The following is a 15,229-nucleotide window of genomic DNA, read 5'->3' as shown; positions in this document are numbered from 1 at the left end:
TACTAGGCTACTTAAGATCTCCACTGTGCTATTTTGAGACACCATAAAATATGAACTAAAATGTGGTTTTAATATACTATCTCTGTATTTAAAAAAAAAAAAAAAAATGTATTTAGATATTACTTATAGTACATTTGAACCCATAGTGTACTACAAGTGGTAGCTAAATATATTTTTTAAATACAGAGATAGTATATTAAAATCACATTTTAGTGCATATTTCATAGTGTCTCAAAATAGCACAGTTGAGTACACTTAGATGTTCTTAAGATTATCTTAAGAAGTACTAAAGAAGAATTTTTAGTATATTAAGTACAAAATTAGTGCGCGAAAATAGAGCACTTTAAGTACATTATAGAAGTGTACCTTTTTTTCACCTGGGATCCAAACAAACAGACAAGAGTCAGTAAGAATATTAGATTAGAGAATATTATAATAAAGAGAATTATATTAAAAGAGATTATAACAAGGAAAAAAAGTTTTTTTCTTTTTTTTTTTTTTTTTAAGTTTGAGATGTTTTTTTTTTTTTAAATTAAAACTGTTATCCAGCAATGATGTATTCAATTAATCAAAAGTGACCATAAAGAATTTACATTGTTACAAAAAATATTTCTTCCTGAAATCCTGAAAAAAAAAGATCTGTTTCCACAAAAATATTAAGTAGCACAACTGTTTTCAACATTAATAATAATAATATAAAAATCCTTTATTTCTGAAGGATCATGTGCCACTGAAGACTGAAGTAATGGCTTCTGAAAAATTAGCTTTGTCATCAAGAAATAAATTACATTTTAAAATATATTAAATTATTATATTATATTATTATTTCACAATATTACTGTTTTTACTGTGTGTTTTTTTTATTATTAAATAAATGCATCCTTGGTGAGACTTTAACATCTGACTTGCCTCACAAAATATCAAAATGTGTCAATAATAATCAATATGCGTCATGTCATTGAGCAATGAATAAAGAAATGCTACATATATCATGCAAACATCATATAAAAATGCAATATAACAGTGAGGATTTTGGAAAGATCTGATAAAAGCCACATAAAGATAACCGTAAAGATATTTGAGAAGCAGGTTGCTATGAATACGGTTGTAAAGTTTAAAGGTCCTCTGGTTATTTTATTTTGAGATCTGTCTAAGAGATATAGAGAGAGAAAGAGGGGAGAGAAGCAATACTTTATTGGCTTTCAATAAATGTCTTTTAAGCTAAGAAAAAATATAACTCAGCATAACTGCAGCGAGTGACCAACTCCAAATACAAGTTAAATCTAATGTACAGTAGCACGTATGTGCCCTCTGTAGGAAATACACTGTAATTATCTCCAAAACAAATGTTTAAATTGTTCATAGAACATGAGTGGTTAGGCATTTCTGCAATTGATTCTAAAACAAAATAGAGAGCGCTTTGGTGATAACAAAGTTTAACAAGTTTGTTTGCCCATAATCTTTAGGGTATTAGGTTAGCTAATTTGGCTTGCTGTCCACTGAGGAGGGGCTCGATGCAGCAGCTTCAACTGGAGCTCTGATATACTCCCCCCCCCATTGAATAAATATAGGATATAATTACATAGGGTAAGGTACCTGAGATGAAGGTGGAGTTTGGGGAGGTGGAGGGATGCTGGAAAGCGCTGAGACTGAAGAGAGGTAAGCAGCTGCTTATACAGGTGCTGGTCAAATAATTAGAATATCATCAAAAAGTTGATTTATTTCACTAATTCCATTCAAAAAGTGAAACTTCTATATTCTATTCATTCATTACACACAGAATGATATATTTCAAATGTTTATTTCTTTTAATTTTGATGATTATAACTGACAACTAAGGAAAATCTCAAATTCAGTATCTCAGAAAATTAGAATATTATTTAAGACCAATACAAAGAAAGGATTTTTAGAAATCTTGGCCAACTGAAAAGTATAAACATGAAAAGTATGAGCATGTACAGCACTCAATACTTAGTTGGGGCTCCTTCTGCCTAAATTACTGCAGCAATGCGGCATGGCATAGAGTCGATCAGTCTGTGGCACTGCTCAGGTGTTATGAGAGCCCAGGTTGCTCTGATAGTGGCCTTCAGCTCTTCTGCATTGTTGGATCTGGCATATCGCATCTTCCTCTTCACAATACCCCATAGATTTTCTATGGGGTTAAGGTCAGGCGAGTTTGCTGGCCAATTAAGATCAGGCATACCATGGTCCTTAAACCAGGTACTGGTAGCTTTGGCACTGTGTGCAGGTGCTAAGTCCTGTTGGAAAATGAAATCTGCATCTCCATAAAGTTGGTCAGCAGCAGGAAGCATGAAGTGCTCTAAAACTTTCTGGTATATGGCTGCGTTGACCTTGGACCTCAGAAAACACAGTGGACCAACACCAGCAGATGACATGGCACCCCAAACCATCACTGACTGTGGAAACTTTACACTGGACCTCAAGCAACGTGGATTGTGTGCCTCTCCTCTCTTCCTCCAGACTCTGGGACCCTGATTTCCAAAGGAAATGCAAAATTCACTTTCATCAGAGAACATAACTTTGGACCACTCAGCAGCAATCCAGTCATTTTTGTCTTTAGCCCAGGTGAGACGCTTCTGATGCTGTCTGTTGTTCAAGAGTGGCTTGACACAAGGAATGCGACAGCTGAAACCCATGTCTTGCATAAGTCTGTGCGTAGTGGTTCTTGAAGCTCTGACTCCAGCTGCAGTCCACTCTTTGTGAATCTCCCCCACATTTTTGAATGGGTTTTGTTTCACAATCCTCTCCAGGGTGCGGTTATCCCTACTGCTTGTACACTTTTTTCTACCACATTTTTTCCTTCCCTTCGCCTCTCTATTAATGTGCTTGGACACAGAGCTCTGTGAACAGCCAGCCTCTTTTGCAATGATCTTTTGTGTCCTGCCCTCCTTGTGCAGGGTGTCAATGGATGTCTTTTTGACAACTGTCAAGTCAGCAGTCTTCCCCATGATTGTGTAGCCTACAGAACTAGACTGAGAGATAATTTAAAGGCCTTTGCAGGTGTTTTGAGTTAATTAGCTGATTAGAGTGTGGCACCAGGTGTCTTCAATATTGAACCTTTTCACAATATTCTAATTTTCTGAGATACTGAATTTTTTCTTAGTTGTCAGTTATAATCATCAAAAATAAAAGAAATAAACATTTGAAATATATCAGTTTGTGTGTAATGAATGAATATAATATACAAGTTTCACTTTTTAAATGGAATTAGTGAAATAAATCTATTTTTTATGATATTCAGCACCTGTATACTGTTGATTGGAAGATTAGATGGACTCACTCCTTCCTAAATTACGTTTAGGAACTTCACAAATGTTTAACTACTTCACTAGTAATTTCTTGCTAGAAATTACATCAAAAGTGGAAATTGTTGGTCAAAAATCATACATTTACACACAAACTGACCACTAGGCCATAACAATGCCACAACACATGTCGGTTTTCAGTGTCAGTTTCGTTCCTTTACAGGTTCTCAATAGCAGTCAGTTTCAGTCCGTTAAGAGATCTCAATAGCAGTCGGTTTTGTTCCTTTACAAGATCTCACTGACTATCCGTTTTGTTCCTTTACAAGATCTCAGTGACAGTTGGGTTTTGGATTTTAGTCGGACAGTCAGTTTTCAATGACGGTAATATTTCTTCTGTTACAAGATTTCAAAGTTTTGTTTCATTACGAGATCTCAATGACAGTTCTGTTCCTTTATGAGATTTCAATGACAGTCGGTTTTGTTCAGTCAGTTTTCATTGTCAGTCAGTCAATTTTTCATTTGTTCCATTACGAGAACTCAATATGGTATGTTTTGTTCTTTAATGACAGTTGGTTCTGTTCCATTACAAGATTTAAACAATGGTCAGTTTTGTTCCGTTACAAGATTTCAATGATGGTCGGTTTTGCTGGGTTAAGATATTTTAATGATAGTTGGTTTTGTTCCTTTAAGTGATTAAAATTACGGTTTTCATTGTCAGTCAGTTTTGATCAGTTACGAGATCTCAATACGATATCTTTTGTTCTTTTACAAGATTTTAATGACAGTTGGTTTTGTTCCTTTAAGTGATTAAAATGACGGTTTTCATTGTCAGTCAGTTTTGATCAGTTACGAGATCTCAATACGATATGTTTTGTTCTTTTACAAGATTTTAATGACAGTTGGTTTTGTTCCGTTTTCAATTTTCAGTGATGGTTGATTTTGTTCAGTTATGAGATCACGATGACAGTCGGTTTTCAGTGTCAGTCGGTGTTGTTCTGTTAAGGCAGGAACACGCCGGCCGACTAAGTTTTCTCAGTGTGTTCCGCACCGTCGGCTGAAGTTGGTCCTCGTCAGCTTTTTTTCAGCCGATTTGAAATGTTAAATCGGCATCGGAGCTCGTCGGTCCGTCGGGACATCTGATCATTCTGATTGGCTGTTCAGATACTGCCACCTGCTGGTTTGGAAAGGCATTTCATCTCACGCAGGCGCAGAACTGACGTGCTACTTGGTTGTTGACGGTCTAGCGTTGGTTTGGTGTATCAGGGCAACTTTGGACACAGACGCTGCCGACGTGAGCCAACCCCGCAGTCTGCTTTTGTCACCACTAGTTCGTCGCCGTTGGCTTGGTGTGTTCTGGCCTTTATGATATTTCAAAGACAGTCAGTTTTGATTTGTTATGAGATTTCAATGATGGTCAGTTTTATTTGGTTACAAGATTTCAGTGAAACCTTTTTTATTTGGTTATGAGATTTCAGTGACGGATGGTATTCTTTAGATACGAGATCTCAATGACAGTCAGTTTTCATTGTTTTCATTGTCAGTCAGTCAAATTTTCATTCGTTCAGTTACGAGATCTCAATACGGTATGTTTTGTTCCATTACGAGATATCTATGATGGTCGGTTTTGTTTGGTTACAAGATCTCAATGATGGTCGGTTTTGTTCAATTGCGAGATCTCAATGATAGTTGGTTTTGTTCAGTTGTGAGATCTCAATGGCTGTCGGTTTTGGTCCTTTACGAGATTTCAATGACAGACGGTTTTCGTTGTCAGTCTGGTTTGAACAGTTACAAGATTTCAATGACAGTTGGTTTTATTCGGTTACGAGATTTCAACAACATCTGTTTTATTCGATTATGAGATTTCAGTGATGGCCAGTTACGAGGTTTCAATGATATGTTTGGTTACATTACAAGAATTCAATGGCAGTCAGTTTTTTTTCCGTTACGAGATATCTATGATGATCGGGTTTTGTTTGGTTACAAGATCTCAAAGATAGTCTGTTTTGTTCAGTTGTGAGATCTCAATGAATGTCGGTTTTATTCGGTTGAGAATAAAATGAGATTTCAGTCATGGACAGTTTTCTTCTGTTGTGATTTCTCAATGACTGTTGGTTTTATTTGTTAATGAGATTTCAGTAACGGCCAGTTTTGTTCCTTTTTGAGATTTCAATGGCAGTCGGTTTTCACTGTTGGTCAGGTTTGATCAGTTATGAGATTTCAATGACAGTTGTTTTTTTTTCCGTTACGAGATATCTATGATGGTTGGTTTTGTTCAGTTGTGAGATCTCAATGACTGTCGGTTTTGTTCCATTACAAGATTTAAATGATGGTCGGATTTGTTCCTTTACGAGAATTTAATGAGTTTGTTTGCCCATATAATCTTTAGGGTATTAGGTTAGCTAATTTGGCTTGTTGTCTATTGAGGAGGGGCTCGATGAAGCAGCTTCAACTCGAGCTCTGATATACCCCCTCTATTGGAGCTATTCTAAGATCATGGATCTCTACAATGTGTTGTAGATAAGTCTGATCTAAAGTGGGGCTTACCAATAATATGAAAATAAATCAGATAAATAATATGAATAAAATGTTGATCATTTTTGGTGATTTTTGACAAAAATAAACATCTCTAAGTAATGTAAATGGAGTTGATTCTGAATTAAAATTCCCACATACAGACTGGTGTGGTAATGACACATAATAAAACTATCCTCAACAACTGGGAATATGAGGATGTGTGTGTGTGTTATGTTTTAGATTATGGCAGTAAACTTACCCTTGTCCAGCTCTTCCTTCATGCTGTCATATTATATTGAACTAGCATTGATTCTGAGGATTGTAATGGATTTTGTCAGGTTGTTATGTTATAACGCTGAATATAATGGTAGAATTGTGTGTATTACGACCCGCCGGGACCCTATGTGAGATCCACCAATTCTCAACATCTCAACAGCCCCTTGCGCCTACTGCTTTGATGGGAACAGACACACAGCAGTTTCACCAAAACCTACAAGGCAGGGGTTCCCAAACTTTTCAGCCCATGACCCCCGAAATAACAATGCCACTCGCGACCTCCACTATCTTCAGAAGTGGTTAAAGTATACAATCGTTGTGCACAATGGTGCACACACACTAACGCCTGTTTCACACTTAGGCCTACTCTGTTTGCAATGCGTATGCGGTGCATATTTTTTTCTGTGCCCATATTATCAGATTAGAGCATTCACACTCAGGGTTGGACTGGTAATCGGGCATCCCGGGCATTTTCTCGGTGGGCCGACGTCAATATTTTTACATCAAACTGATGCCAATTTTTGACATCATATTGACGCCAATTTTTGGCATCAAATTTATGTCAATTTATTTACATCAAATTGACGTCTACACAGTGAAGTCCAATTGATGTCGAAAAAAATCCAATGAAATTGACGTCAATATTTTGACATCAAATTGACATTTTTTTACATCAATTTGAGGTCCACACACTGATGTCCAATTGATGTCGAAAAAACCCCCATCAAATTGACATCAATTTTTTTACATCAAATTGTAGTCCACACAGTGAGGTCCAATTGACGTCAATATTTCGACATCAAATTGACGTAAGTTTTTTTACATCAAATTGACATAAATTTTTGACATCAAATTGATCAAATTGAAACCCCATCAAATTAACATCAATTTTTTTTTACGTCAATTTGACGTTCACACGCTGATGCACAATTGATGCCGAAAAAAATATCAAATTGACTTAAAAAAACAGGCCAAAAATGCAAATCAAACTGATATTCTTTTGACCACCAAAATAACGACAAAAAAAGCAATGCAATGAAAGAAAAATACAAAGTTCTGTCATGAAACTCTAAATGGGCAGGCTAGTAGGTCCTCAACTCAACTGCTCGTAATCACATCATTATCTATAGGACACAGATGATTGGTTCCTGCTGTATTAGTAGCCAGTGAGCTTGCATGCTCAGTCTTCAAATACATGAGTAGCATTTGCCTTAGCAGTGCAGCACGCTTTCAGAAACCCTCCACCTTCCCCAGCTCCACCTATATAGATCTGCTATGGGTAATTCATGTACACTATATTGTACAGCAGCAGCATGTCTTACTTGCTCACAGTAGCGTGTCGTGTATGCATTGGCAGTAGAAAATCCTGTACTTGCTCTGCAGCAGCAGCAGCAATAAAAACAAATGTATTCCGCCAAGACCAAACATATCAACACTGTCATACCCATTACCATGCCAAACACTCAGAGAGTTGTCATGACAGAACTTTTATTCAGCAAACTTCAAATTAATAATACAAATGTAAATAAAAACAAAACTGCGCCTATCCTGATTGAGAACAAAGATCAATGGCTGTCTGGCCCTTCTGGCATCCCATACCCCCATATCTGTCGCCTGCTGATCGGAGATAGTTCTTTATGTATTTGATGATGTCAGTTTATGATGTCAGATTATGTAAAGATTATTTTGGCAGAAAGTGGGTTACTCATAGCCGGACTATATCGGGTTTATAGTTAACAGAGACGGTAAAATTACGGCTATTGCTTGCTGGGAGGGAGCTGATTTAGACGCACCCTAGGACTAGGCTAAAATTAGCGGACTTGTAAAGTTGCTACTACTTACATGTTTCAAGTGATAAGCCATATTTGAAGTTGATGAATGATAGGCGAATGTTTGGATTTCCTTCCGTTAATGATCTCTCCCTCACGAACTACGTGACTTGTATACAATGCCTTAAAGTATCAAGCCAATTTGGGATTTTTTTTCAGTATATCTTGTTCACGTTATTCTTTTAACCACTATCATAATTTCTTTCGGACATTTGCCTCAATGCCTCTAGCAATAGCAGAGGTGTAAATGAAAATTATTGACATGATTTGATCAGCAGCTGATTGGACAGATTTGACCCAAATATCACATATAACCAATCAAATGCTTATTTATTTTCTTATGGGCCAATGAGGGTCTTTGTTCGCGCTGAAGTAAATTTAAAATAATAATAAAATAGTCTGGCCAACCCGGGGCCCCTGCACTAGGGATGCTCACATTGACCGTTTAACCGTTAACCGAAAGTAAGAATTTTAACCGATTAATACTATCAGTTAAACTTTTTTTTATTTTTTATTTTTTTTGCTCTTTGCTGCATGGTTAAAGAAAAATATGCTATATGTACCTCTCTATATATATACCTATAACTCGCGGGGCGTTTCACACGTGCCAGACATATTTCGCTAAGCAACAAGCAAAATGAAGCAAGCGAAAAGAAGTACTGACCATTTCGATAGAAAGGGTCAGGCGCGCCGTTGGCACGGGGGACAGGGGGGGTCAGGACCCCCGCAGTTTTGAAAAGACAGAATTAGACCCCCGCACTTTTGATAAGGGCTGCTTCAATCAGTCACAATATATCATCTTTTAGCTTAGGATATTTTCTTTCAAATGAGACCATTTTCACGTTTCTGTGAGCTTTCGTTCATAAATAATCAACTGTTTTGTCGCAGATGTGAAGAAGAGGAAATGCGCTCTCGAACAGAGAAACACGCGATCTCCAAGCAATCGATCACAGCGTGCTAACGTTTTAGGACAGGACGATGGTATATAAATCATGGCCGAACGTTAGCGTTTGTCAATCAAGCTAAACCGTCCATTCAGAAACCAAGAAATTTGACACTTCAAGGTAAGAGGCTGATCTCTCAGATTGACGCGCGAGCTGGCTTGACGGAAGTTTTCGTGAGGATTTGTAGTTTATGGACTGTTTTGAGTTCGGTATCTAGAAAGTTAAAAGCATTGATGGCATCTATAAAAGAGATATCTAAAAGCGAAACGAAAATTATTGCCTCGACCGGCGACAGTGGGGAGGAGCACGAGAGGAGACCTGCGCGTTTAATTGGTATGTGTATGCTACTGTAATACTGCATTTACAAAGCTTATCAGTGGCATGCACTTTGATCACGAAAGTGAAAGTGCCTTTTGTCGGTCGCATCGCGGTGCCCCCGCGTTCCCATTTCTCTCGATGTGAACCGTGAGCTCCAGTCCATTACAATTTAGGGCCATGGTATACTTCATTTCCCACATTCCACTTAGTCTCGTGCGCGAGCCTTTCAAAGAAACTCCTTTGCCCATGAGTGCGGAAAGACGCGTTCGGTATGCACACGTGCACCGTCCGTGGTCATAACAATAACAATCCTTGAGGTAGGCCTGCTATTTTTATTTGACGGAAAAAATGTCTAAAATACCGGTTGTTCAAAGCTTCAATGGCTTCACCGTGTTTTTGCTTTGTCATCTTAATTTGTTAAACATTTAAGTGAAAAATATTTAGTGTAGGCCTATTTATTTTATGCCTTTTATTTAAATTATTTTTTTCTGTTGTCAGAAACGCTGCAGGTGCGTGACAATTTGATAATGTAAATCCAGGTTCTGTTGTTTATCTGTTCTATGCTGCTGTTTGCATGTTAAAATAAACCCGTGGAAGACACAGACACTCGTTAATTGTATTTTTTATTTAATGTCATAGCCTATATATGTCATATTATCATCATATAGCTAGGCTATACAATATTACAATCTTATCAGTTAACGGTTAATAATCGGATAACGAGCGTCGGTTGTCGGTCGAGAAATTTAACCGAAATGAGCATCCCTACCCTGCACACATGGAAGCCTGTGCATTAATCCGCGCCTGGTCGTTAATCTGTTGTAATCACCTCAGGAGTCACGGTCGGGGGGAAGGAAAATCGAAAGGTTGATGGCTTTTTATATTTGCATGTTTTTTTGTTTTTAATTTAACTACTATTTTTAGTATTTTGTTACAATTACTGATAAAATCTGCTATTTCTATTTCATTTTTTAATTTCTGGAAATCATCTCATGACCCCCACGTTGGGAACCACTGCGACAACCCAGCAAACACAATAACGTTGTAAAACGTCTTCTTTTTTTTCACGTTGTGAAAAGGTTGTGATAACATTTTCGTCAGACGTATTTAATACGACAGATCTCTGGGTTTTTTTACGTTATAAATACGTTTTTTTTCAAAACGTTGCAGAAACGTTTTTATCACGTCTGTCTCCTTGCAACGTTTTAAAAACGTACTTGCCACGTCCATACTGGTACTTCACATGCTGCCATCAAAATGTTTTCTTTACAGTGTTATCTTTCCAAATAAAATGACTAAAACAATATAAAACAAATATATAAAACAAATATATAAAACAACATAATTGTATAGTAAGATGAATAGGCTACCTTAAGTGGTGTATTTTATATTTCTTTATAATTCGTCATAAGCTATTATGTCATCTTACAACATTTCTGTAAATTTTGTCACTCATATTTATTCACAAAATATTAAAAAAATAACATGATATGGGTAGTTCACAAAAATTTCGTTTTATTTCATTTTAAGTAGTTACAAATTATTTTACTGCGATTATTATAATAATTATATTGCAATCTTATTACTTGTTTGCACTAAAACTAATGCTTATATTTTAAGGATTCTTTTCAACACAAATTACAGATATAGGCAAAACAGTTTTAATATGGTATTTGTGTGATTATACAAATGGTAATCAATACGCCAAAAAAAAAAAAAAAAAAAGGTTTACTATAATAAAACCATGGTTAATTATCAAAAGGGTAGGATTAGGGTTAGGTTTATTAAAAGGTCAGATTAGGTCAATGCCTATATGATTTGGTGAGTCACAAAATTCGACACAACACCAGAAAGTAATAAGGTTATGAACAATTGTCTGCATGCACCTAATTCTGAAGCGAACAAATAATAGACAGCAGTAGACAGCAATCCATATGAGAAGTCTTTTCCACGTCTGAATGTCTCTTTGCAACATTTTAAAAACGTACTTACCACGTCTACATGTACCAGTTGAAGGTGGATCTGGAACTGACTTCTGTCCAGGTTGTCACAGCATCTCTTATCTTCATAAACTGCCCTGGAATGCAATTCAAATATCAACAATAATTGTTATTAATATAATGTGAGGCTCTTACATTCACAATGCTCAGTACTTTTTTCATTATCACCTGTGTCTCATTTTGAATTATGTTGGACCTCGCTGTAGATTGCTGACTGTACACCAAGTGTCCTCAGTGCAGAGTTAAACAAGATGGCCATAGAGGACTCAAAAAATATTTGATTAATTTTTTGAATACTTAATAAACTGTATTCAGAAGGGCCCTTTGAAGTGGCCAGTTTTGAGCACTTCGGTTTGGAACGACCCTTCAATATGGCGGCCATGATTGTTTTCACTCCGAAGTGACCTTCGGAGGGCGATATATCCCATTTGGAACACACCGCTAGATAAAACGTCTCCCAAAAGTTGTAACTTGTTTCGTTTTCGTAGTAGACTTTAAGTAGTTTTTTACTACTTAAAGAAAACATACCAGCTTGGTATTTTCACAACGTTTTTAAAACGTGTTATTGGTTAGGTCTATCTTATTTTTTTATTTATTAAAAAAAAAAAAAAAAACGTTTTTAAAACTTTGTACTACAACAAATGCAACCAAAATACAACGTTGTGAAAAGTTGTAAAAACTTTTTGTGTTTGCTGGGCAGGCATTACTAGAGGTACCGAAATCCGTTGCCCTCCTCTTCTATTTCACACAGCATGGCGTTAATGTTACTCAAATTCACTCTGGTGATGTCTTGATAGCAAATAATCCTCTCTTTGTTAGCTATAGCGAACAGATTCAGAGACAGGATGCAGGCTTACCAAAAATATGAACGTCTAAGAGTATGCAATTGTTATTTCAATGCCTGGAATGCCAGGACAATCTTATCAAAACTGTTACAAAAATGATGGTTATCAAGCGTTATTTCGTCCAATCCAACACTAGAGGGCATCCTGGGATTTGTATTTGGCTGTTATCTGACTGACAGAGAGCAAACTTACCAGTTAAATGTGACAGCAGTACTAGAAATAGCTAGTTCAAATTAAGATAAAAATAAAAAAGTTTCATTTTTTGTTTCCCTTTTTAATCACCATTTTATACAACAGTAAACAGGAATTTTGTTCATATGTTGAAATGTGTTATTCTGCTCTGATCAGGGTCAGAAAAGAATCAAAGATCACAGCAAATGACAGAATAAGTGGCAAAAATGGCCTAAAGAGCATTATTTAAAAGTATTAAATATTTAAAAGCATTATTAATTGCTTTGTGGATGTTTAATCTTTGAGAAGTTTGCTAGCCCCATAGAAGCAGAAATACTAATAGGCCTACTGCCTCTATTGGTGTGTTAAGAGGGAGAATAAAGAATGTAGTGTATCCTGGTCATAAAACATAAATGAGTGCTCTCTGCCTCCTCTTCCTTTTCCTCACTATCCTCTTGAATTAAACCTTTATAGATGGAATGGCTATGGTATACAATGTAAGTATTGTGATTTGTCATATTGAAACAAAAGATGAGTTGACCAAAGCAGATTTATTGGGCTTGTTTTGGCAGCTTGCCTCATGCTCACTCTGATCGGCTATTACATCTTCTCAGTCCGTGACCTCCTGGGTAAAGACCTCAAAATGGCCACATTGGCCCTCAGCCCATCTCATGCTGTTTATTTGTCCATGAAATTACTATATTTAACAATAGAAGAAGCTGCCAAATTCAATAGACAATTTCAAACAGTTTTTGAATTATGTTATTTACTGAAGGTTAATGTGCTTATCGTTTCGAGGAAATAAAGTGTTAATAAAGTGTTACAAAGAGCATTGTGGAAGAAAACTGTGAGCGGTTTGTTGTCTGAAAAACATTTGAGAATAACTGGAGATTTCCTTAATAACACCAATGTGCTTTGGAACAATGCACACACGCGCACATATATAAGTTACGGTTTGGTGCTGTAGAGAACAGGCGTTCACGGACTTCCACAATCAAAGGGTATTTATTAACGCGAAGGAGTAACACAACAAGCAAACACATATACAAACATAAGAACAGATGAGGAGTGAAGGGAGTGAGTCCATCAAATAGGGAGTGCAGATGATCAGGAACAGGTGCAGGTGATCCGTGATGATGGGGAGATGACGAGGGAAGTGAGTGCAGGTGTAGAGACAGGAGGATCATGGAAAATGGATTCTGGGAAACAAGGGAACTGTGACAGTAGGTAGGCACCCTGGAGACCTCACGCAGGTGCAAGGAGAGGAGTGGACAGGAACAGAGGTCTCCAGGACGGGTCCATGGGTCCAAGTAGCCATGGCGGGTCAGGAGTCCTAAAAGGCGGCCATGGAGACACAGAGACCCCGCCCAGGAGTTCCCCACCCAGGGGTATATGGCCTTTTCAAACAACCATTGTTTCTATCCAACTACACATGGTTGATGTTTTTTTTTTTTCTTTCGTACTGTGTAATACTGTATTCACAACCACAAATGTTTACAGTAAAAAATGAATAGCTTGGTTTCAAACTTGCTTTTGTGTTTACCATGAATTTTTCAATATATCTCTGCCAATTACTTTCAATCTTGTACAGAAATGTACATAGGAACTCATGAAAGAAGAGCTTTAGGTTTTGAATAACTGTGTGTATGATATATCCAAAAATAGAATATTATGGCAAAGATGTTTGCAACATAAGACAAATGTTTGCTTTTGAGATGTGTTTGTGATATTTTTAATGCAGTGCATCATTTAGCAAGAGATGTGAGGCATTTTGCATTTTGTGTGTGCATTTCTTGGATTTGCATGTAAAGTTTTGAGAAAAGAGGCAAAGATATGAAAATGTGTGAAAGCGGTTGAAAAATATTCAGTGCGTGCATAAATTAAGCTATCAGGCTAATTTGTGTATCTATATAGTACATAAGTTAAGTAATACAGACATCAATGGTCATTACAATGTAGTTCAAACAGCATTTATCATAACATGATTTTGTAGGAACTGTAATCAGCCACTAAAGAGAGTATCTATTAAAAGTAATTTGAGCCAATGGAATTGCTTGGGGTCCTAACAGAGACCCAATTTCAAGGAGAACCTGATTTTTCACCACATTGGAGCAGACTGTGTGCACTACAGTGGTTCTCATGACACTAACGCAAACCAAACTTCATTCGCCACGATGAAAAGCATATTTACACTGTCCGAATTGTTCCATATCACTTATATAGTGCATTATGTACCATTCACTACATAAAAAATATTGTGTAAACAAGTGACTGATTTCAGCCGCAGCTTCAGTGTCTATTAATAGTATAGTGGACGGGACGTTTTAGATTCTAGAGAGCATTTGATTGGACAGAAAACCTGATGAGGAGCTGAATGTCATCAAAATCGTTGATCCATATTGGCAGAAGTGAGAGACTGTAAGATTGGAATGCTTATATCTTCTAAATGCGAATGCTGTCATTGTTTCAGAGCACACTAGCTTATAGATAACCTTAAGGCTAACATATTCATACTAAAGGCCAAAAAACTTAAATTTTGATTTCATGGGGGCTTTTCCACAGGTGCATGTGCAATAAAGAAAAACATAGAAAATCTAATAAATACATAAAATCTAATAAATCATAAGGCTTATTTCCATTGTGGTTTATTTGTAATTATTCTTCTATCTCAAACACATAAATAGCCTAACAAATTTTAACAGAGGCTTTAAACCAGTAACAACCTTTGTCAAAGTTGTCTTTTTCGATTTTAATGCCATAAAATATATATGCCACCAGGGTCTGAAGCTTTTTTTCTCTGATCTAGGCATTCCTCAGATTTTTAAACTTCTGTTGGATCACTTTTAAATAAAAATCCTCATTTCGCCTGACCCCCTCCCTTGTTTTTCAAAGATCTTCTCCTCTTTACTGGCTCTGGACAAGAGAATCTTTTGCCCCCCAGAGATCCTGTTCAAACACCACCCTAAAAAAATGGTTTCCAAGATCTCAGCACACTAATGAACATGCTTTCCCTTGTCAGGCTGTGGATTAAGTCCAGGGTGAACTGTGAGGAAAGAGTTGGCTGTG

The sequence above is a fragment of the Chanodichthys erythropterus genome, chromosome 14, assembly GCF_024489055.1.
Source record: "Chanodichthys erythropterus isolate Z2021 chromosome 14, ASM2448905v1, whole genome shotgun sequence".
NCBI lineage: Eukaryota > Metazoa > Chordata > Actinopteri > Cypriniformes > Xenocyprididae > Chanodichthys > Chanodichthys erythropterus.
Note: the sequence above shows the minus strand (reverse complement) of the source record.